This window comes from Notothenia rossii (assembly GCF_949606895.1).
Source record: "Notothenia rossii genome assembly, chromosome: 4".
Taxonomy (NCBI): Eukaryota; Metazoa; Chordata; class Actinopteri; order Perciformes; family Nototheniidae; genus Notothenia; species Notothenia rossii.
In genome coordinates, this window is record NC_136902.1 from 14868850 (window position 1) to 14892397 (window position 23548).

The 23548-nt window shown below is 42.1% G+C and overlaps 1 protein-coding gene across 1 annotated transcript in view; it reads left to right on the plus strand.

The window, feature by feature from the left end:
* LOC307034710 (cadherin-4-like) overlaps nt 1–23548 on the plus strand; it is a 216484-nt gene that overhangs the window by 101645 nt on the left and 91291 nt on the right.

Here is a 23548-nt window from a genome sequence, read left to right on the forward strand (position 1 = left end):
GTCTGTGTTGCTCCGTCTTTCCGCGTTCGTTCTTATTTTTATTGCTAATGAGATGAAAAACATTTGATGGTGCCGTTGACGTTGATTTGAAATTCAATCGTTTCTGCTGCAGAACAATCTGTTTGATTACAAAGTCAATCACTCACACCCACTGACACTACATTATCCCGCTATGACAGAGAGCCCTCAGCCTGTGTTCTCTACTGCTTTCTGTAAATCTTATGTTTAGACTAATCACAGTTCTGTTTAAACTCCTCCACACTTTCACGTGTATGCTAATGTGAGGTTGGGGGAGGTGATTGTACGGCACGGTGGATCTTCAGGGAGAGAGGAGGGGGGGATATGTTTGTAGGAACGTACCTGTAGGCTGTTTTGATTTTGTTAGACAATGGGGCCATGCAGTCAAACTGCCTGAACAGCTCCAGGGGTGTAGTTCTGAGCGACAGCCTGCAGGTGTTTGCGCGGAGCAGTCCCAGCCTCTTAATAGTGGAGGTACAGTAATGTTGGAGGGTGTGTCTCGCTCTGTGAATGCAAAGCAGGAGCAAACAATCACTCAGGAGAATCCCCCGCTGACTTTGTTGAAACTTCTTTGGTCCCCTGCTGTGCTTTACGAACATAGGTGTTGTTTTATACGAGCTCACACCAGAGCAGAACAATGCAGGTGAGAATGTTTTCATTGTCACCTGGATCTGATATGAAGCGCGTAACATGCATATTTAAAAACCTTAACAGCAGGGGTGTTTCTTTGGGAACATGGTGACATTTTAACACATTTCAAAGCTTCAGATGTGTTAACGCTGCTTTCAGATATCATGCACAGATGATATAGTACTTCTGTGTGACAGGTTACACTTAGTATGCCCATGTGCACACACACACACACACACACACACACACACACACACACACACACACACACACACACACACACACACACACACACACACACACACACACACACACACACACACACACACACACACACACACACACACACCGTTGAGAGGTCTGTGTATGTGATGACTATGAGGTGTACCATGCTGTCAGGTGGGCCTATAAAGGTAAGTGATGTGGGTCGCCCCAGCCTCACTCTCTGATAAATGTTGAAGGGGAGCAGAGGCTGCCGTGGCGTACATCATTCCTCCACAGCTGCTCCACAGCCGCTCCGCATACGCTCCTGAAAGAGAGGGAGATAAATAATGCTGCACACCCCCGACAGTGAATGAATGCTCACTCTCTTAGCCCGTGCGGTCCATGTCTGCTATTGTATGTCTTTATTTTCTTGACCATCCAGTATATCTAATACAAATCTGTTTAGTCAAGAGCATCAACAAAAACATTCACAGTCTCTCTGTCCCGCACAATGAGAGGGCCACGAGGATAAATAGCCTGCCATATTCTTTCATACACTGTGAGTTATAGATGGTGTTGCTGCCGTGACAGTACTATTCATACTGAAGAGCCATGAGGCCTTGAGGCAAATGCTGTGTACATAAAGCATTCATTTTGTCTCTTAAAATACGTTAATAGTGTGTGTGTGTGTGTGTGTGTGTGTGTGTGTGTGTGTGTGTGTGTGTGTGTGTGTGTGTGTGTGTGTGTGTGTGTGTGTGTGTGTGTGTGTGTGTGTGTGTGTGTGTGTGTGTGTGTGTGTGTGTGTGTGTGTGTGTGTGTGTGTGTGTGTGTGTGTGTGTGTGTGTGTGTGTATATTCCACATGAAAGATGGGGGGGGGGGTCTCCCATCTGTTTAATATGTACAATGCTACAGTACATGTGTTAGTGCGAAGGCCAGCACGTAATAATAGGTCCAAGTTTCCCGCCGTGGTTGTATAACCTTTAATTATGTTCATCACCAATATCGTGATTAAATCAGGACCTCATTATAGTGTGACCTTATTCTTTGGTTCTCCACTTTTGGAACATCCCCACTATCCGCCCCCCACCATGGCATCCTCCATCCAACACCACTCCACCCATTTCCAGTCCTCCTCCCTCTCCTCTGCCAAATGAGTTATATTTATGGCACCTGTGCTGGAAAAACAGTCTCCAGGAGACGTCTCTCTAATTTCATTTTCAAAATGCCAGCTATAAATTTATCAAATGGGCTGTATCGAATCCGAGTCACACGCAGTGCCATCCGTCATGGGCTGTCCCTCAGGGGCCTGTAGGCGTACTTAAGCCAGCCAAAAACCTCTGCTGGCAGGAGAAAAAGACTGAGGGTTGAGAGGGGGGGGGGGGGGGGGGAGGGGTGCTTGTAGGAGGGAAACCGGATGGATGTACTGGAGAAATACGCTGAGGACAAAGATGTGTGTGCATATCTCTATGTGCTAAGATTGATATGCCCAAGCATGAATAAGCTTGTGCATGAGTGTGGATGCATATGTGTGCACAGAGGTCAATGCTAAGTCTTCACGATGGAATCTCAGTTAAGCACTTTGGCTGTCAATATGCCAGCGTAATAATTGATTAATTGCAACACAAGTTAATTGATTGTTTGGCTCGTTTTTGCATTTGTAAATCCCTCTTAGTTCAAACATCACTTTGAACTTCATCCCCCTCCGCTGCCTCTGAAAACTCCAGGTTCACACGCTCTTTGCCCTCCCATTCCCCTCACATCTCTCACTTCCTCATCCTCTGTACCTGACTTTGGCACCTTCGCCTCTCGCTTTAAAAGCCTTTGTCCCCGTTTCCCTTTTGTCTCACCCCTCTTTTTCTCTGCCGATCGTTTCTTCTCCTCTCAGCATTTATCACTGTGCAGGTTAAGCCAGGCGTGAGTGAGGGTAAAGCAGCTTAGTACTAACAGGGCTAATGAAGTCAGGCCCCGTATTCCTCTGACGGGGATCAGTGGCACTACTCTGTGAAGCCTGTCAGCGTTTAATGATTAGATGAAACATTCAGACACCCGCTCGGTGAAGACAGGCACACTGATATGTGGTAATACCCAACTGTGGTCTCTCTTACGCAGATCCACAAGCATTTATGCATGTGCACGTGCTCGCTAGACAGGGACATACAGTACATGCACACATACACTCCCAATCCTCCCACTTTGCCATGGTGTTGATTTATGACTCAAACATGGCATCAAGGGGTATACACCGCAAAGTGATTGGAAGAAAAAAGGAATGACAGAGATTTAGAGAACCAGCAATCTGGCTATTGATTCCTGTCATGTGCAGGAAAGTGGAGAAAAAAATAGGCTGCATGCAAGCAATTTACCCCTCGCCTTGATGAGTAGATACTGGTAAACAACTCCACACACTCTATTCAGGATACATGCTGTGATCCATGGTTTTTCACTGCTTTTCAACTCTGTTAAAAAGGCATGATCGAAGAACCCTCACAGGGCCAACATATCTACACTTACTCGAACATTTCAAGATTCAACTCCCAAATTGAATTCTTTGATTTATTCTTCAATTCAAAAAGCTGAAGAATGAAGTGGCAGAGGTCAACAAGATGCATGCATGTCAGATTGAAAGTGGGCCTGCAAGAGACGTTTTGCCCCATTCGCCACGCATGTTTATACTTCTCAATTCAAATCTGTTCAACATCTTCAATCCACTGCTCAAGTGGGAACATTTTCGATCTCCACAGTAGAAATTACTCTCCGGAACGTAAAATAACATGTTTAGCTCCAGTAGAGGAAACTTGGTTTGCACAGTCTCCGTAAAAGCAGTTCTATAAGAAAAAATTAATTAAAATAGTATCCGTTGTAAGGATTTATTTAAACATTGTTAAGAAAAATTGTGGATGGTTTATTTTGGCTACACCAGTACTTTGCATAGCTGCTCGGTCACCATTGATGTGAACGGGTGATTGAGAGGCCAATTGTATAGCAATTCTTTGTTAAAGTAGACAATCCCAATATAAGTGTAGGCCATTTATCATATACTGTACCATGTTATCTTTTTTTTTTCCTAAATCAGTCTAGCATTTTTAAGTCTGTTAATTATTCACCTCATACATTCCTTCCCCTTCTGGTACGGTAAGCCACATATAAAGTACGAGTTTAGGATATGTCTAACAAAGATACAGAAAGTTTGAGTACAAAAACTAGGCCACTGGTTTATTCAAAAGAACACACCACCATTTAACATAGCAATTAGAAAGGCCCACAGCTTAACTCTGAATATCGGATACCTGATAATCACGATGCACTAATCCTCATGTGATCCTCTCAGCTATTAACAGCCGCGTAAATCAAACTCCAAAAAAGCCTCCACCAAACACCTTTACAGAGGGTGATGATCTTGCAGCATTGCTCAGAGACACGATAATAAACATTAAGTTGAGCTGTAGCTAGGGTGTAAGTAATGATGTGTGAGAGACCTTATCTGGGCTCATTAAAAAAGTAATGCAATTAAAACCTCAGCAGGCTCCATTGCTTCTGTTCTGACCACTTTTTCAAGGTAAAAGGAAAACGGCCATCACAGAATAACCCTTTTACCTCTGATGTTCTCTCCAGGTGTTAACATGTTGATCTTTTTTTTTTCTCCACTGACACAGCCCTAGTATAAGCCGTACATGAAATTAGATAAAATGACATTAAAATGTAGTTTGGAACCAAGCGCTTTGCTCATTGATAAAAACTAGATAGATCCCTCAAATGCAATATACAATGAATAATGAGTGTAACACTATACGGTATAAATGGGAGGGATGAGTTATTTCCAGTGTTGGGCCTAACGCGTTACTGTAACGCCTTTATTTTTGGCAGTAACTAGTACTCTAACGCGTTATTTTTTAAATTCAGTAACTCAGTTACCGTTACTACATGGTGCGTTACTCCGTTATTTTTTTTATATAGTCTCGGCTCCCAGACGTTGGTGAGCGGCGCCAACAGCGAGGCGAACAGAGATGAGAACTGTACTTAAGTACAGTACTTGAGTAAATGTACTTAGATACTTCCTGTGTGACATGCGGAGACGCGCTGTGGGCGTGTTTGTGTTTACTAACAAGACTATCAGGGCGGCGGCGGGTTCGTCAAGTTTCTCCGCCTGGAGATATTCTCACTATTTCACTTTTGTCGAGCACAAAGAAAAGAACGTTTTAGTTAAATGTAAGTTGTGTCTTGGCGGGTCAAAGATCCTATCTACTGCCCAAAATAGCAATTCAAATCTGTTGAAACATCTGCAGAAACAACATGCTGGGACGAAGCTAGTAAGACCACAGACCCAGACTCATCCGACGCCACTCCACCTCCACCTAAGCAACAGCGGCTGTATTTTAACCGAGGGACTGCCAGCCAGGGAAAGTTGATAAAGCCATTGCACGGTATGTTGTAGAACACATGCAGGCTATTTCTACTACTTCTATTGCTATTTCTTGATCAACAGATTGTATTATTCTCCAATGCAATAACAGTACTGAAATGAAGGCTATAAGGGCATTAATGGGAGCCCTTTTTTTAAAGTAACTGTTCACAGTAACGCATTACTTTTTGGTGTAAGTAATCAGTAAAGTAACTGAGTTACTTTTGAAATTAAGTAACTAGTAATGGTAACTAGTTACTGGTTTTCAGTAACTAGCACAACACTGGTTATTTCTAATCAATTACAAATATGTTCTGCATGTGATGAGACTAATATAGGCTATTATCTTTACAACTGTTTTCTTTTAAATTGTGTCAGATGCCCCCAAAAAGTAGATATGCAATGAACATGTTTTAGTGAATTGATTGTCTAATTCCTTTGTTTGTTGAATAAATTTGTTGACAGTAATTGCATGGTGAAAATGTTATTAAATCAAACAATAGATGATAAGCCTGGCAATGAGAGCAACATGCACAGTTATTAAAAGTAGAAAAATACGTGTCGCCTTTCAAACTGAACTGCTTGTTATCCTTGTGAAGACGTGATGTTATAACAAATATCAGCCGAAGTAAACATCTTAATTATTCAGACATCTTTGTGCTTAGCAGTGTGAATCTAAAGAGCATTGTTAATCATATTGTTATATAGGTGGCGCTTTGAGTTACTTTGAATCTTGTGTTTTCCCAAGTGTTACAATAAATAGTCACTAATATGGCATATTTGGCTCTATTAACAATAACAACGCATAGCATGTGGGCAAAATAATGTTATAATGATGTTCATGATGTTAGCATTTATCTCAGACACAGCTTTACAAAAGCGTATTACAGTATTTTATGGTTAGATTTACAGATCCTCAACCATTGCTCTACAGTTTAATTCAATGTTTCCATGTGATGGTACAGCTCTGATTGACTATACTCACTTTTGGTTTTGGTAGCAGTTGTTCCATCTTGACTGCTGACAGTAACACCTCAGTGTAGGCTGGATCATCAGCTGATTGCCATAGCTAAGTCACATTAAATCCAATCATCAAGCTAGCTTTAAATTGAAATCATAGTATGAAATCCTTCGGAAAAAGGAGGCTGTGGTTGACTGCCAACACAAAGAAAACTCTAGCATTTTAACTAATTGAATACATTTGAACCACCATCAACTAACTCCCACATTGTTCTTCAATGCAGTGAGCTGCCCAGAGCCCTGTTGGTGCTGCAGGAACAGCAGTTGTTTTCAAGCTTCCTCTGTAGCAGTAATGAGTGAATGAGTATGTGCCAACATGCGTGGTTTGTGTTCTGCTGCGTTCTGCTCATGCCACTCTGGATCCCTACAACATAAACCATGATTACTTTGACCTTTTATTTTGTTATTTGTTTCAATTCATCTGGGTGTACTCTGCAGGGAAGAGGGTTTGTTATAGACACAATCTTGTATATTGAATCCCTTAGGCCAACTAATAAGGTGTGTGATATATGGGATTTAAATGCCAACAGCAGACCCCCCCAAACGCGCATAATTAAAATCTCTGTGACAAGACTGGTGAAGAAAGACATTGTGAATGGTGTCACCTGAGCATGAAGCATAAAGTAGCTTTCTGTCTCCAAAACAATATGAAAGGCTCTTCGTTATTGCTCACAAGAGGATGATACTCCGTGATGTTTGCCCTGCAACATGTCCAATTGAGTATTTGCCAGCGATAAAGACAAAACCTCAGCAGACCCCCATCTTGCACTCATTAGCGCTGACTGTGCATTGAAACATTTCTCAGGCAAAGACAGAGAGCAGATAAAAGCAGAGACATGTATAACGAAAATAATGGAGAAGGAAGTAAACTGATCACCACTATTTCTTAGAGATCCTGTTCTTAAGCCTCAACTGCCAATTAGATATGAGAGCAGCATGTTCCCTCGACGAATGAACTTAATTTGATATTCTGTGGTCTGCTCAGCAGGGTGCAACACTGATTGCTCTGGTGGATGGAGTTTTCAGGCCATCCATACAGGCTAAGTGTAATTGACTTTGTAGAGATAGACCGCAGCTTATCTTAACGGTTCTCTCTTTGGTAGAGCGGTTCCATTTAAAAGGTGCATCAGCTCTGTATCTGATGAAGTGTGCCAGGTATCTGGGAGATTAGAGCATGGTTACAGTGTGGCGTCACCAGGGAACAGGGCTGCAGTAATCCCATGGAGCAATTAGCTCATTGTCATGTTTCGACAACATGTTATTGTCACAGGACTACCTGCCCCGAGTCACTTAAAGGATTCATACATCTTTGTCTGTTTACTGGAAAGACGCCACAGTTGGGATTGAAGCCCTACGGGCCTGGCATTGCTGGGAAGGCAGGTGGCATATTGCACCCAGCAGGACGGCCCCTATGTGGGCCTGCTCGGCAGAAGGATTTGGCCAGCTTGGATTATCTCAGCAGGGTGAAACAGAGGGATACCCACAGGGAGGGACCATCAGAGAGTGAAAGACGTTGGATCAATCTCTGCTTCGTACATGGACACTTTAGAAACCTGAGAAACATCACTGCATACACAAGTACGACATGAAACTACCCAGACGTCTTCCATTTGCTGAAAACCCAGAGACATTTAGACTCCACATTACTTTTGAAATAGTTTAGCCCGTTCTCACACTTTTTGATTTCTTCTTTTTGTGTTATACTGCAGCTTTTTCTCAGCAAAGACATGTGCATATTCATTCAGATGGCCATAATGAGATAAACACATCTCCTCCTGACTCCACAGTCAGGATAATTAAGCAAGTTTTCCTCTTCCACAGTGCTTAGCTCTTAAACTTCGTCCACTGCTCAAAAGTACGTTGCCACAGTTATGGCAGATGGATATTCTCATGCCAAAAAAATTAATAAGTAAGTAACCCACAAACAGGAAAGAATGCAGAGCCAGTTGCCTCTGACAGACTGCTGAGGAAACGGCGCTTTATTCTTTTCTCAGGCTTTTTTCTGTCTAAGGGATGGATCTAAGCCAAGAGTTTATTACCAAACTTCAGATGCAAAGCCTAGTCGTTTTCTGACACCAAAGAGGGCCAAGAAAAAATGAATCGGGCTCTGGACAAATTGGCATCACTCAGACAAGAGCAGGAAGGAAGACATTCTGAAACGTAGGAGCTTTGTCTTCCTTGAGCTCTCCTACAGCATCGTTCAGATAAATGTTCTTCATTCACACACAGAGGCCGCTAAGTTGAGTATACGCTTTACAGTACAATCCAATGCACAGGCACATTTAAAGCAAATCATTATGTCCCTGCAGTTTTCCCTTCGGGCTCATGTAATAAGATTGTGTTCTATTAGGGAGCAAGAGAGATGAGCGAAAGAGGGGGATAATAAAGTAGAATCACATTGTGAGGTGAATTTGCTGCATCAGGTATTCAGGCCACACATTCCCTTCTCCCAACACCGGAGAACTCCCAAGGTTCCCTCGATGCTTTGAAATCAAACAAAGAAAAGCTCCCGAGGCGTTCTCATTTAGAGAGCATTGTAGGGATAGCAGAAAGGAACCACAGTGAATAAACAGTTATCGAGACCAAAAGAAGGAGCAGGGACTGTTGCCTTGCAGGTAAATGACTGGAAAGGGTTAACGATGTAGGAAGAGAAAAGAACAATCATTCATTAAATTACATTATAATGAGTTAACAAAGGGATAGCGTGAGAGGAGGATCATTAGGTCTCTTGGAAATATTGCCATGATGCCCTGAGGAATTACTTGTTGGCAAATGATGAAAAAACATATTTGCTAAATGATAACAACCTCGTACTTTAGGCTCACATAGGGATTAATAATAATATACAAAATGTGTTCTCTTATTCTTCATCACCCATGCATGTGTTGTGTTTCCAACTAGAAAATTAAAACGTTTGGTCTTCTCCCCATTTTGCTCAAATAGTCTATCCTCTGAAGGTTAGGTCTAAGTGCTACTTGAGGTAACCATTTTACACTCTTCAGGAATCAGGAAACACATTATGTGCAAAGCTACCTACGTTTCCACTCAGCCGGTTTACCCTGGAGAGAGACACAGCACCTAGAAAGCAAGATAGGCCCAGATGGATTATTCTAATTCCAAGCACCACCACCATTAGGGATGGGTACCGAGCCCTGGTATTAAACGTGCCCCGGGGCTGAATTATTAAAGACCGTGGTACCGTTAAGCTCTGACGTTATCGGTCTTTTTACCGGTACTGGAAAATATTCTAAAAAATATGTCATATATGCTACACAAACATTATATTGCAGTTTTAGTTTCGCCAACTCCGTTTCTAATACGCAAAAAGACTGCAAAATGCGTTTGATTATTTTTTGTATTTTTGATTTTCCCAATCCAGACGAGAGATCTCTCTCTCCCCCGTCTGTGTGCGAGGGGGCGGGGCACGCTCTGCTACATGCATACACACACACACACACACACACACACACACACACACACACACACACACACACACACAAACACGCACACACACACGCACACACGCACACATGCACACATGCACACACACACACACACACACACACACACACACACACACACGGAGGAGATGGCGGAGAGAAAGCGCTCCGAGGTGTGGTTCAACTTTATCCGTCTCGATGTGGACAATGCTCGTTACCAAAAGTGCAATAAGAGTTTAGCATGTAAGGGCGGTAACACGAGCAATGTGTCTAAACATTTAGCAAAAGTCCAGACGGAGAAATGCACCGTTTTCGACTGTCTTTCTAGCAGCGCTGTAGCCCCATCCACGAGTAACGTTTCCACGTCAGGTGTTATGTATGCTAGCAGCAACACAGAGTTAACTAAATTATACAATGGGTTAATGATTAGAGGTAACTGAGTTATTTATTTTGTTAAAGTTTCAGCTATTCTGTTTACAGTTCTGTCATCAAGATTATTTAATACGATTTGTTAAAACACTGTTTCTTTTGATGTGAAATATTATTTATTTAATTTACATAAAAAGCAATGTTAATTTTGTTCACAATTTGTTTAGTTAGTTTACCATATTATTTTCTCCAAAAGAACCGATAAGGGTACCGTTAAAAGACCGGATCGATAAGCGGTATCGATAAAAGTAGTAGTACCGTTAAAACGATACCCATCCCTAATCACCATCAATAATTCATGTGGAAGTCTTTGAAAAGTAAACACAGCTTAGCCCATTTAGAATCCAGATCGGCACAATGCCATAAAGTCACCAATCCTGTACCCAACATAACTGCACATACAGTACAGAGGGTATGCAGCCACTACAGGAAAACACATGCTTGCGCTCCTTATGGAAATCCAATGCTCATTAGAGGAAGTAGAAACCTCGCAGACCCATAACCAGCATAACCCGGAGCAGCATTAGCATGGAATTGATGCTAAGGATGACAGTAAAGAGAGGCAATTAGAGTGACAGCTGGAGCTGGGATGTGTTGGGTTTTGTGGATTGATCTTCTCCGTCAGCTTTGTTTCTGTGCACTTCAGACACATGGGAGACTTGCGCCCTGGTTCAGTCAATAAGATGCTCGTAGCCTAAATGCTAAAAGAGATCATGCTCCGACAGTAGCGTTCATTCTCTCCTTCCTTTTTCCGGTATCATCTGCTCATTGACTTCCTCCCCTGCTTACCCCTAGTAATTGTTTACTTGTTTGTCTTTCATGTATTTTTCCAAAGCCTGTTTGTGAAATTGAGGCTTCTGGGAGTTTCTGGGTGTGCAGTATGTTTATGTTGCTTCTCGCAATTCCCCATGCTCAGTAGGGCTGAACGATTAATCGATTTTAAACCGAAATCGTGATTTGAAATGATGCGATTATTAAATCGCAAAGCCTACGATTTTTTTTAACCTTCCTTTTTTTTTTTTACTTCTTGTGTGTCAGTCATCCACACCAATCAGAAGTACTGTGCTCCACATGTACCAGCCATTGATAACCAATCAGAAGTGGCCCATGATAATAATAATAATACATTTTATTTCTATAGCGCTTTTCTTGAACCCAAAGACGCTTTACATTTGGGAGGGAGTGTAGACAAACAAAACAAAACCAAAAAGAAACAGAACAAAACAGAAAATCAGTCAGGAGGAAGTTGGATGAGAGCGGGGGGGTGCTTATGGATACAGAGTTGAAGAGGTGGGTTTTGAGGCGGGACTGGAACAGGGTGAGGGACTCAGACTCACGGAGGTCCAGAGCTTCGGGGCTGCCATGATAGAAGGTGATAGACAGATTGATCCAATCACCTGCCAAGTATTTTTGAAATACTTTTCCAAATGGCTTCCAATGGAGCTTTCCTAGATGGTTTGGTGAAACAAACCATCTGAGTCAGGTTAGCAATGCTCCATCACGTGTTTTACATCTATGACAGGGTGAATCTTAAACTGAAGCTTGACTTTAAAGCAACCCAACGGAAGTTTCATGTAAGTTTAGTTCTTTAGTTCTTTCACTCGTAGCTCGGGCTGCGGGGGTGCTAGAGACAGGAGCACGTTGATACGACCTTCCTAGCCGGAGATATGGCCTCATTTCACAATAAACTTCCGTTGGATCACTTAAAAACAAATATCAGAAATCGAATTGCAATCACAATATTTGTCAGAAAAATCGCATTTCGATTTTTTTACAAAATCGTGCAGCCCTAATGCTCAGAACCATGATTCCCACGTGAGTGGTACACCATAGGGAGTGGCCTCTCTCTGTCTAATGCTCATTAGATTAAGAGGTGGTTCCTATACTTCGACCATTGGTATTACAGTCGGTTTATCTGTATGTATATTCCTCTCTTTTTTTGCTCTTATTTTATCTGGCAATGCTCTGGAGATGGTCTTCTCCGTACAAACAGCATCTGTCTGCTAGAATAATAACATCTATAATCGTTCCCCAGAGAGAAAACAGTGGCAAAACTGATTTTCTCTTCATTTTTACTTTGCTTCTCAAAATGTCTGATACATGATTTATAGACACCAAACACTGTATTTTCTCTAAATGCTTCAGTTTTAAGTCAGTAATGACAAGAATGTTATATTAGCTCCAGCATGGTACTTTATTTCTACATAATTTATTTGTCTCCTCGCTACATCTGTTAAAGCCTAGCGTTTTGGTCCAGCAGATGGAGTTTCATGATGAGAAGAACCCTGAGAGTATCCATTTTATATATAAGAACTAAACAGGAAGATAGTATTTCTCCATCTTAACAATGTGAGGCACTTATTCCTTTACTTGAACCCCTGCTTGGATGTTGGAAATAGTCCCTGAACACTACCATCTAACAGGTAGAAATCAAACAGCCGGAGGGTTCAACTCGTCTCTCCAGCATGGCATGTGAAGGAAAAGCATATTCACATAGGATCAGATTCTTATGGCAGGTTTATATTTTTGTATGGATTTATGTCTGAATGCAGAGAGGAGGGAGATAGAAAGTGTTGGCGGGTTTCCCAGGTGGATTAAATGCTTACTTTGTACATGTGTGTAAGTGTGTGTGTAGTAAGTGTGTATGTATGTGCGTACAGGTGAGTGTGCACACATTGGTCTGTCTGTTTGAGTGTATGTGCACGATACAGTGTATGAGAGTTATCCCTAGTTTCAGCTCCCTCCATTAGTGTGCAGGGATTCCTGTGCTCAGCTCCCAGCCAAAGGAGACCAATTAAAGCCATCAGGCAGCGTTGGGGGAGCTGTGCTGCTCTCAGAGCCCGCGGAGAACAGAGCTTTAGCCCGGCTCCATCCTCCTCCATCAGCTCGACTGTGCCTCACAATGGCAGTATAGGCAGATTTAGGGACAATTCCAGGTATACTATTAAGTGAAAGAGGAATGCAGATGAATAAGTGCTTATATGCTTTTCCTATTTTATGTTTTCATCTCCTTTTAAAGCAAATACACCTACTTGAATGTGTATGCTTTTACACCTGGAGATTATTATATCAATTATTATCCCAGAAAGCGTAGTTGTCATCATAAGCCAGGGCAGTTTATTAAAGGAAATGACTGAAATGTCTCTGCTATGAACCCAGTGGAGAATGCATTTAGATTGAACTTGTTCCCAGTGTTCATAGGAACAACATTATGTCCTACTTTGGCAACTCCAAACCCTCCTTTTTGTATGACCTTGTTTCATTAGTCTGACAAAAACTTTGTGATTAAAAATAAGAAGTTTTCTATGCTATGAGGGAGTTGGTTTAAATACTTTAAAACAATCCCATCTGTCTGTAGTAGAAGCAACAGAGATCCAACACAGTTTGAGGCCTTCCCAGTGGGCGTTATTATTGTGTGGTTTTCTTGCAGCCTTCCACACTGATGCTCCTCTCATCAGCGATGCTCGGCCATGCTTCGGGGATTTGTTATAGCGTGGAAGCCAGAGATGTCATACCCTGTTACAAAATAAGGCACCAGATATGAACTTCCTTTCCCTTTCTCCAGCCCATCTCTCCCCTCTCCCTCATGCTCGCCCCCCTGCCCTGGGGACCAGTACCGTGGAAAAAGAGCCGCTCCATAGTGTCTACTCAGTAGGCAATAACTCGCCGCTCAGATAAAGAGCTCCATTCATTAAAGTGGCTGCTCTATTTCTCCACACAAGTGACACCTATCCCCCAGGAGAGCACGGAGAACCACAGGGCTGGAGCTACAGGCACAGCCTCCGTCAGCCCTGATTGCCTCCCTCGGAGCTATATGGAAAAGCCTGAACTCTACACACCAGATTCCTGATCTTAATTTCCTTCCATGGGAATCTCTGGTTGTTTAACCCCCACTCCCACGTCTCCCTCTTAATACACTAACTCATTGCCTCTATTATCCCCTGCACCGCTCCACCCTGTCCCTTAATCGCACCTCCACTCTTTTTCTCCAATGTCGCCTTTGTGGTTTCCCCCTCACTCGCTTTGACTTTCTCTTTCCCATGTTCATCTCCATCAAACAGCGTTCTCTTCCCTCTCTCCATCCTTTGCCATCTCCTCTCTCCCTCAGCACTGGAAATCGTTGATGCGTGAACCGGTCAGCGGTACTCTTGGGTAATGTGTAGATCATTCATCCTCTGGACAGGTTTGTAATAGAGGCGGAACGAAGGGGAGAGAGGGGACAGTGGGAGAATCAATTCCATCGGGAATCACCGGAGCAAAGAAGCAGAACCCTTCCCTCTCGTTGAGCTCCTCTTTCTTCCCTTCTCTCACTCTCTCTCGTTCTCTCCGTCTTCATTTCCCCACCCTTCTATCTCATTTCTCTCTGACTGCTTTTACTAATCAGCTCACAAGACATGTTTGCGTCACTCTAGCCAAGCAGCAGGATTAATCCCAACACAAATAAGAACACAGTGGCCATTATCTAAGTCAAACCCTTCTATTGGCTCCAGCATGAAAATGATAGTCTCATAACTGAAGAATAAAGGAAGCACATTCTCGTTCCTACTTTCCATCATATCTCCGTGGGCACAGTAGTGCATCAGAGCAACAAAAAAAGAGAGAAGTAAATCCAACAGAGATGATCCCTGTAATGCTCCTAGCTAAAGCTGGCCACAGTGAAAGGCCTATACACTTGTACTTGGGAGCCAGTAGAGACAAGCTGCAGTAACATGCACACAGGGTCTTTCAGTCACCTGTGAAATAGAGCTTTGGTTGAAACAACCCAACATGCAAGCGCTTGGAACCTGTCGCCAAGACGTGCATGCTAATGTCTTTTAATGGCATGACCATCCAGTACAGGTTCCACTTCATAAACTGAAATGAATGGCTATTGGCTGACTAACATACACCATTTCACCTGGCACACTAGAGGAAACAATGATGTGTGGGAGACAAGGAAAATTGCTCATCAATCACGACCACGGATGGTCAGGCGCTCTCATCTTGTAGCAGTAATGTTCAGTGAATTGGTTATGGAATGATGAGGTGGAGTAAAATGCTGCGTCTCACACATTTATAGCAGAGTGAACAATTATTTAAAAATGTATGATGGCCATGAAAGGTTTGCACAGATGTTAATGTCAATCCCTACAATGGATTGTCAATTCAGTGTACTATCTCTTTATTTGGAAAGGAGACAGTGATGAAGTGAGATAAAAAAAAATGTGGGTGTTAGAATTAAAAAAGAGAAACTGTGAGAAAGATAAAGTAAGTGCGAGAAACGGAGAGCCAAGGAAGGCTCTGCCGAGTGGGTTTTCCACTATACTAGTACAGAAATGATGCATAACTCCACAGTATGCCCTTTAATTGGTGCTATTAATATCAGTTAAAGTTTTAATACCTATTTATTAAAACTTAAACTTTTTTTCTGAGACCTAATGTGAATAGAATTATGAATCTCAAGGGCTGTGCTCTATAAAAAGCCTCACACATACATTATTAATGCTTAACCACTTCATCCGCAAGATCTCACTCGTACAAGATTTGTTAAAAAGGAAATAGCCCAAAGGTCTAATATTAGGATAGATTTTCAACATTAAATACTCTACATGCGAGTTCCATATTTCTTGAATATTTCTGTAGAAACGGCACACGTCATCTCCACGTTGCTAAAAAGTTTAAGCAGTGCGTTTAACCTACTCATCATTAGCTTGTGGAACCACAGAATAGCTCTAATTTAAATTGCTCAGGTTTCAAATGTAAACAGAATGACAGAGAGGAACCCTAATGTGCGCGGCAGCCTAATTTGTCTGTTTGTATCATTAAAGTCCTTTCCTCTGTCAGATAATGTGTGATGTGAAAAACCCTAGCACTTATCTTCTGAAAAAACAAGGCAAATATGAGCCGAGAAACATTTTCTAAATGTGCAGATCCAGCTATCCGCTGCTTTTAGAGTTAATTATGGTTCGGAAATTAGAAACTTTCCGACACTGAGTTATCTGTAGTTTCAAGTTTGTACTTTAAATAAAGTTTTAGTACATATAGTGGACACAACCACCAGCCGTTGGAAATGCCTCCATATAGTGAAAGGAGGATTACATATATTGATTTATTTAAAACACTTGACAAATTTAGTTTAAAATAAAAACAAACAAAATAGCAAATTCATTAATATCTCACAAATATTTTGAATAAATAAGTAAAAGATAAGCAGAACTGAGATCGGTTAGGCCATTTTTGCCATTAGTATATATCGCATTGGCATGAGGAGGGAACATGTATTGTTGCGCTGGACTGACATCAGCCCTATTAACATATGGAGAGTAACACATGCAACATATCATTTGGAAAACAAAGATGGGCCGGGTGTTGAAAGTGAATATTGTGCACATTAAAAAGAAGTGAAGTGATGAAATGCATATTAATGCAAGTTGTGTATTTTTTTTTTTTTTACACATCTGTGATGTCTTCTGTGCTGTCAGTCGGGATTAATTCGTCGGTCGCCTCTCGTGGCTGCACATCCTCACATTAAAAAGTATTTAATTGTCTTGCCTGGTTACACTTTAAAGAATAATGGCCCTTGCATCTTACTCCAGCACGCTTCACTTATTTTTCTCTTTTCTTCCTTGTATCCTCAATCAACCCCCAGTATTCTATTTCATCACTTTCCTCAGAGTGGTCCCCTGCACCTCCATCTCCACCTCCCAGTTTCAGCTGGAGAGTATGAAATGAAGCTTGTATAATTAAATATTAACAGCCTGCTGATGAGGGGATTGAGAGCGAGGATGGGAAGAGGAGAACACCACCGAATCCTCTGCCCTACTTCTTACTGCTAATGTCCACTGGGAATTATTCATGTATCAGCTAACCTGCCCTGGCACCTAAGAAGGCACAGAGGAGCTGTGAGATGTGCCAGAGTGGCACTGAGTGAGCCACGGTCAATCAACATTAATAGAAATCCTATTGGGGGAATATAATTCCAGGGTGGAGGGAAGCTTTCATTATTAATTAGGCTGTCAGATGATGTTCTTATCTGTTTGGATGAGAGTTTTCAAAAGTGAAGTGGCTGCAGTATAAAGTTTTAGCTATTGTGAAAATTGCAAGTGTATAGGTAATTGTCCAGATGCCAGTATTTCCCTAGTGCAGAATGTAGAGTGCTGAACTTAATATTTTATTCAGAAGTGAATCCCCAATTAGCTCATAACACGTCAACATGTCTTAATTATTCAGCCCTAATAGCATGCAAAATGTTGAGTTCTAACTTTTACCCCGAGTCTGATGTTGGCAGTCATGAATAAGGCCAGATGACTTTTTATGTGGAAGCTCTAATTTTAATCCACTGGCTATTATCATATTTGTCTTCAGCTGACTCACAGCTTAACATGCACTAATAGCAGAAGAAAATGTGTAAACCCTCCTAAGGGACAATACATGTTCCAGTTCTGGTGTTTGTTGAGGCATTAACATACACAAGTCCTCATAATCTCGACAATTAGACTTGATTAAACCAGGGTTTATGCAGTATCTGAGGCGAGAGAGTGGCTCGGCATAATGTGCTCTTAGTTTCACTAAACATCGTGTAACAAAGATGAGATTTTCGAAATGGGTTCCTCATTATAACATGATGCATTAAAAGGCATGATGTACTTGAGTCTTATCTGGTCGTGCTTCCTGTTCAAGCGTAAATGTTGTGTGCTTCGCTCTCACTGGTACTGTTACTGTACGGCTATGGAGACTTTGTAGTGAGTCTTTGTTGGTGTACCCGTTCATTGCTCTTGCATGCATGCGTGCATCAGGGGTGTCTTGAAAAGTGGACGTGGGCAATGTTCCCTGCCACTGCCTCTTAATTTCTCTCTGTGAGACATCCGTGTTCAGAGTGAACGCCTCACGCAGCTCAAGGAGGCCGTGAAGCAATTAGGGCTCTCTGCCGCCCTTTTAGATAAAGGTCCCTGCAGCCCCAGGCGGGAGAAACACAGAACTTCAACTACAGTCGCTCCTGGAATTCAAAGGGATGAACAGCCACTAACCTTCACCCTGCTTCCACTCCTGCTTGGCTGACTCGCAGAACCCATTGGAGCGAGTGGGAGGTGGGTAGCGGCTGTGCGTGTTTGTGTGATCTTCCATCTACAAATGACCACCCAGTTAGGCTAATAGTCCCACTGCTTTCTGCATCTCCAGCTGTTAACCACCCTTCACACAACATCTATGGCATGCCAACCTTGCTTTATTCCGACAGATTTCGTGTTACTCTGAACTCAGTGGAGCGGGCACTGAACATGGTTGCTTGGGTAAATGCTATAAAAAGACTTCAACTTAATAAGAGATCAATCCACCAAAATGTCAGGTTACTTTTTCTTCATCTGTCACCTGCTGCCCCTGACTGATTACAATGTATCTATGCAGACAGAATTGCCTGCCACACACACACACACACACACACACACACACACACACACACACACACACACACACACACACACACACACACACACACACACACACACACACACACACACACACACACTAAAGGGCCACAAACCTCAGGCTCGAAACTTTAAAATAGCTGATGAAGGTCCCCCTCATTATTCCAGAGATCTGTCCCCCCTTTGGAGCTTTTTTCCCCGAATGTTTGCATTACGGTACTTGATTTTTAAATGCCTCCCTGCAGCTCACAGGAGGTATTTGTTATCTATACTCTAAGAAACAAAGTAGAGCCAGAGAGGGGAAACAGGGAGAGGAAGTAATTGGCTGGGAAAGAAACGAGTAGATGATTTCCCTTGCTACTACTCTGGCTTTTAAGAGTAAACATAATAATAGCTCACCTATTGGTGTCTGGGGTTTAGGGGCCCAGTCTATCTCAGTATTACTATGGGATGCACAGCTCCAAATATCTGCTTTTCGTAACTGTCGCCACAGTGAGGGCAAGGCTGAAAAAAAGATCTCCCATCAAACCAGTGCTAATGACACCATTACCACAACTACCATGAATCATCAGCATTATCATTATTGGCATAGACATTTTCTTAGCACATTAAGTGACTAAATGATAATAACAATAGATTAAATTAACAAGAAAAATACAAGCAATGTAATGGCATCTTAACCAAAATGGTCTTCATTAAGATAAAACAGGATAAGGCCGTTCAAGGACTATTAACTAACGATAATTAGGTAAATGTTTGTTTTTAAAAATGTGTTTTTAAAGATGAAACTGACGCAGACTGAACTCAGTTGGAGTCTCATTCCAATAACAGAAACTCACTGTTGGCAAAGGTTTAATAATCCCTTGATTCAAACACATCGCGAAATGTCTTTGACAACTTGCTTTTTAATATCTTTGTTTCTTTTTTAAAATCGCTGCGATAGATCTAGGTGTATATGCTGATGCCAGTACTTCAGAGGTGTTTTGTGTGGGTTTAGTAGCAATATCGCTCGTTTGGTGTTGTTGATAATGTGATTCTGCTAATGACAGTGGTAATTGCATTGGGAGAGAGCGGACTGGCCTGTTTGTTGCTGAGCTTGTAAAAGAATGGCTGAACATGCACCTGCCATCTCCAGAGATACTCATTAAAGAGGAGAGATGCCAAGTCCCAGCATCTCAGTTCCCCTTGTAGACACACAGTGAAGACTCTAACACACACACACACACACATATTCAAACACACACACTAATCAAAATGGGATTTGTTTCCCCCTTTGGTAAGATTCTAATTCTCTTTCCACATTTTCCAATTCCTCAGAAACGAAATTGAACATTTCCCTATATTTGCTCCCCAGCTGCAGTCGGAGCAAATGGTGAGAATTGCAAGTTAAGGTGTGAAATTACAACCTAACACTATCTCCTCCTCTTCAACTTGAAATCAGGGCAGCAGCTAATGCAATAGAGTACTGAATCACCCCACTGTCATTCAGAAACGTTCACAAATATAAACTGATTGAACAAGAGGAGATGAGAAAGAAGTACCGGTATGTAAGAAGTCTGATTTAGTCCGCGGCCCTGCCCTGGTGAGCAGCCATGTAGATTGATATTGGCAGATCAAAGCAGGCTAAGTGGATAGTTTGTTAAGAGTGAAATAAGAGGAGCCTGCTCAATGCGGACGTGTTTGCTAACGGCTCCAATGAAATCCCACCTTAAGTCACAATTTGCATTAATTTGCATGTGGCGTGTTTAATGTGAGTCATATTGCCACATGAAAGACACCGCATGCAAATATGCTCATCTTGAAATGATGGCTTTCTACTTTAATCAACCCAATCTTATTTAGAGTCGCTTTTACACACACTTAACACGTTTCTGAGGGTGTGTGCATTGGTGCGCATTTGGAGGAAAGTGTGTGTGTGTCTGTGCTCTTTCACAAGATCAGAAAGCTCATGAAAGGCGAGCATGTGAATAGAAAGAGGATTTTGAACTTTAAACCATTTCATCTAATTGGTCTGCCAATTCTTCTGACTTCCCGCTGCTTCTCTCCTGTTTCAGCACAAGCCCTTTTACTCTCTTGGAAATAAAGAGCACTCTTGCTGAGTCTGTCACCCCTGTCTTTTACTGTCAATCACGTCTCTCACGATTCTCCCCACCTTTTAACTTTTCCCCTCGTCTTCATCACCCCTCCTCCCAGAATCATTTGTTCGATGCCTTTGATTTTCTTACTTGAAGCCAGGAAATGAAAGGTTGGGAGCTTCGATTGTTAGCGTCTTGGTTCTGGTTTGGCCCTGCTTTAGGCCTGTCGAAGGACCTCTTTAAAGGTTCGACAGGAAGAGCAAGAGACACGGATTAAAGAGCAGAGGATGACATTTGCCTCTCACCAAAGTTAAGCAGTGCCAATTGGGCACATTTGACTGTTTTCTGACATGCCCTGTGTCTTGTTTTCCCCTTGAACATCTTCAAACAATCGACCAAATTATAAGTATGTTTCTGACTGTTTTTCAAACACTTTTCATCTCTAACTGTAGTCGTCCCTTTCTTCCCCACTTCTCAAAGAAAAAGAAATAACCAGGGATTTTTTCTACAACATTTTTTACTACTGATTTCCCTTCACATTGGGGGGTGAGAAAAGAACAGATTGATCCCAGTCACTGTTCCTCTGTGTGCTCTATGTTCAAGACATCGCACAAAATGAGAATAACTCAAAAAGGGAAGTGATGAGGCACAGATATGGCACACAGAGGCTAGGGATATAAGGAGAAAGAGAGAATAGTGAAAGAATGCCGCATACAAAGCTTTGTATTTCATATTGTGTGTGACGGCTTCTTATCAGTTTGTGTGGTTGTACATGTGTGTAAGTTTATCTGTGTTACAGAGCGAGAAATGTGGAGTATTTCTTTTTATAAGTGAAATGCTGAATAATAGCAAAACTGCTGTTCAAATTAAGATTAAATTACAAAGCAAAAAGTGGTCTTTATACCTACAGTATATCCTCATCACATTTCTAGAAGCCTTTGTGCTTGAATATGGTCTTCTTCTAATCTAATCTTCTTTAGCTGTTTCAAGGCAACATTAATTTGATGACATGGAAGCACCTTGGGCATCTTTCATAACGCCTCATCCCCACCGAGAACCTTAGCCTATTCCCACTTTCCACTATAGTTCACCCTGAAAATGTCATATCTAATATTGACTCATTTTAGCATGAAACTTTAATAAGCTGTCAGAGAGGGGAACCCGAGCAGACAGTGTCCATAAAGGGTATATCCGGTCTCAAATGATTGGCCTTTTCCAGACCCGTTCCTATTCATCTTTCTCTCTCTCTCTTACATTCCCTTAATGTATGGCTGTGTAATATTTCATAGCTGCGCATGAGTTCTTCATCCCATGTTCATATTACAATTCCAACCCCTTGGTTTGGGGGATTCGGCTTTTCTTTTTATTCCCTTCTCTTTTTCCTGTGCTGCTCCCACCCCTCTCGTTCCCTTTGTTGTCTGTCCTCATGCTGTCATCTGATTGATGCCTTTGCCAGTGTGCTGCGTACTTCATTACTCTGATTTGACCATGTCTCAGGTGGGCTTTACACCGGGGAGACTGTGAAGAGCTAGAAATGTGTCAGTGGCGGTTGGGGGCATCGTGCCCTACTGAGCAAATAAAATCACAAAAATGCCTCCTGTCAGAGCTTCTCTGACAGCCTACGGGAAGAAAGGGTTTTGCGGAGAACATTCTGGGAAGCTAGTGGAGACAAATATTCTCAAAGACTGCTGGGGTAAAAAGGACGGATTTGCTGGCGGACCGTACATATCAATCCTTTTGGACACACAAATTATATACCGACAGGATTTGCAGATCGCAGAGGAGATACGGTGTATTTGAGATTAGCTTGGATTGCCTTTAACCCTTGCCGTATCTGTTGGAGCATTTTACACGGAACTTTTACCACAGTGATAAAAACTCTGCCAACTTGTGTGCAGTGTAATTACAGAGTTAGTTGAGCTCCACTACTCTCTTATCTCTTCAATTGGGACAAGAGCCCCATGAATGGACCTCTCAGTTGCCCATCCTCTGCAGCAAGTCCCCTATCGGTAATAGATTTTCTCTCAGTCTCTCTCTCTTTATCTCTTTCTTCTTCTTTTGATCAAGTAGCCTTCAGTCATGAAGTCTTCAACATTTCTGGATTAATTTATCTGTTAAAGAAATGACTTTCAGGCTATCGGTGTGCGTTTTGGAAAAGTTGCAGGACAGGTCTATTTTAAATTGCCTGAATCTTAGTACTGAGGTTGAACATCATCTACTTCTGCAAAACCTGAGCATCATAAGATATCGATGGCAATGTAGCTACGTGGGTATTGTCCACAGTACATGACCATTACATATGTGTAATGTGTATAAGTAGCGCTTTGAGAGTAATTGAAAAAGCGCCATAATAAATATAAGGATTATTTATATTAATTTATGCCTGAGCCAAGGGGTACCATATTGACCGCTTGACCACCTTTTACTGAAAACTCAGTAATAAACATAATGCCAATACAAGTTTTTTTCTGATCCCTATGAATTTATGAAAATGAATTACATACAGCCCATTCCTCTCAAGTGTGTGTGTGTGTGTGTGTGTGTGTGTGTGTGTGTGTGTGTGTGTGTGTGTGTGTGTGTGTGTGTGTGTGTGTGTGTGTGTGTGTGTGTGTGTGTGTGTGTGTGTGTGTGTGTGTGTGTGTGTGTGTGTGTGTGTGTGTGTGTGTGTGTGTGTGTGTGTGTGTGTGTGTGTGTGTGTGTGTGTGTCCTCATTGTGAAGTATGTGCATTCAATAGGAACTGAAACACAAATGGACTGTGAATGTTGTGTTTACAAAAGCCTGCACTGCTGTTATGCCTCTTTCTTTCTGCTTAGGACAGCAAAAGGTGTCAAAACAGAGGAGTTTGACACCCTGCCGCTGCCTGAATCTCAGGCCAGAGGCTGTCAGTTCACCGCGGGGGGAGGGAGACTCAGCGCCTCGTTTGAAGGCT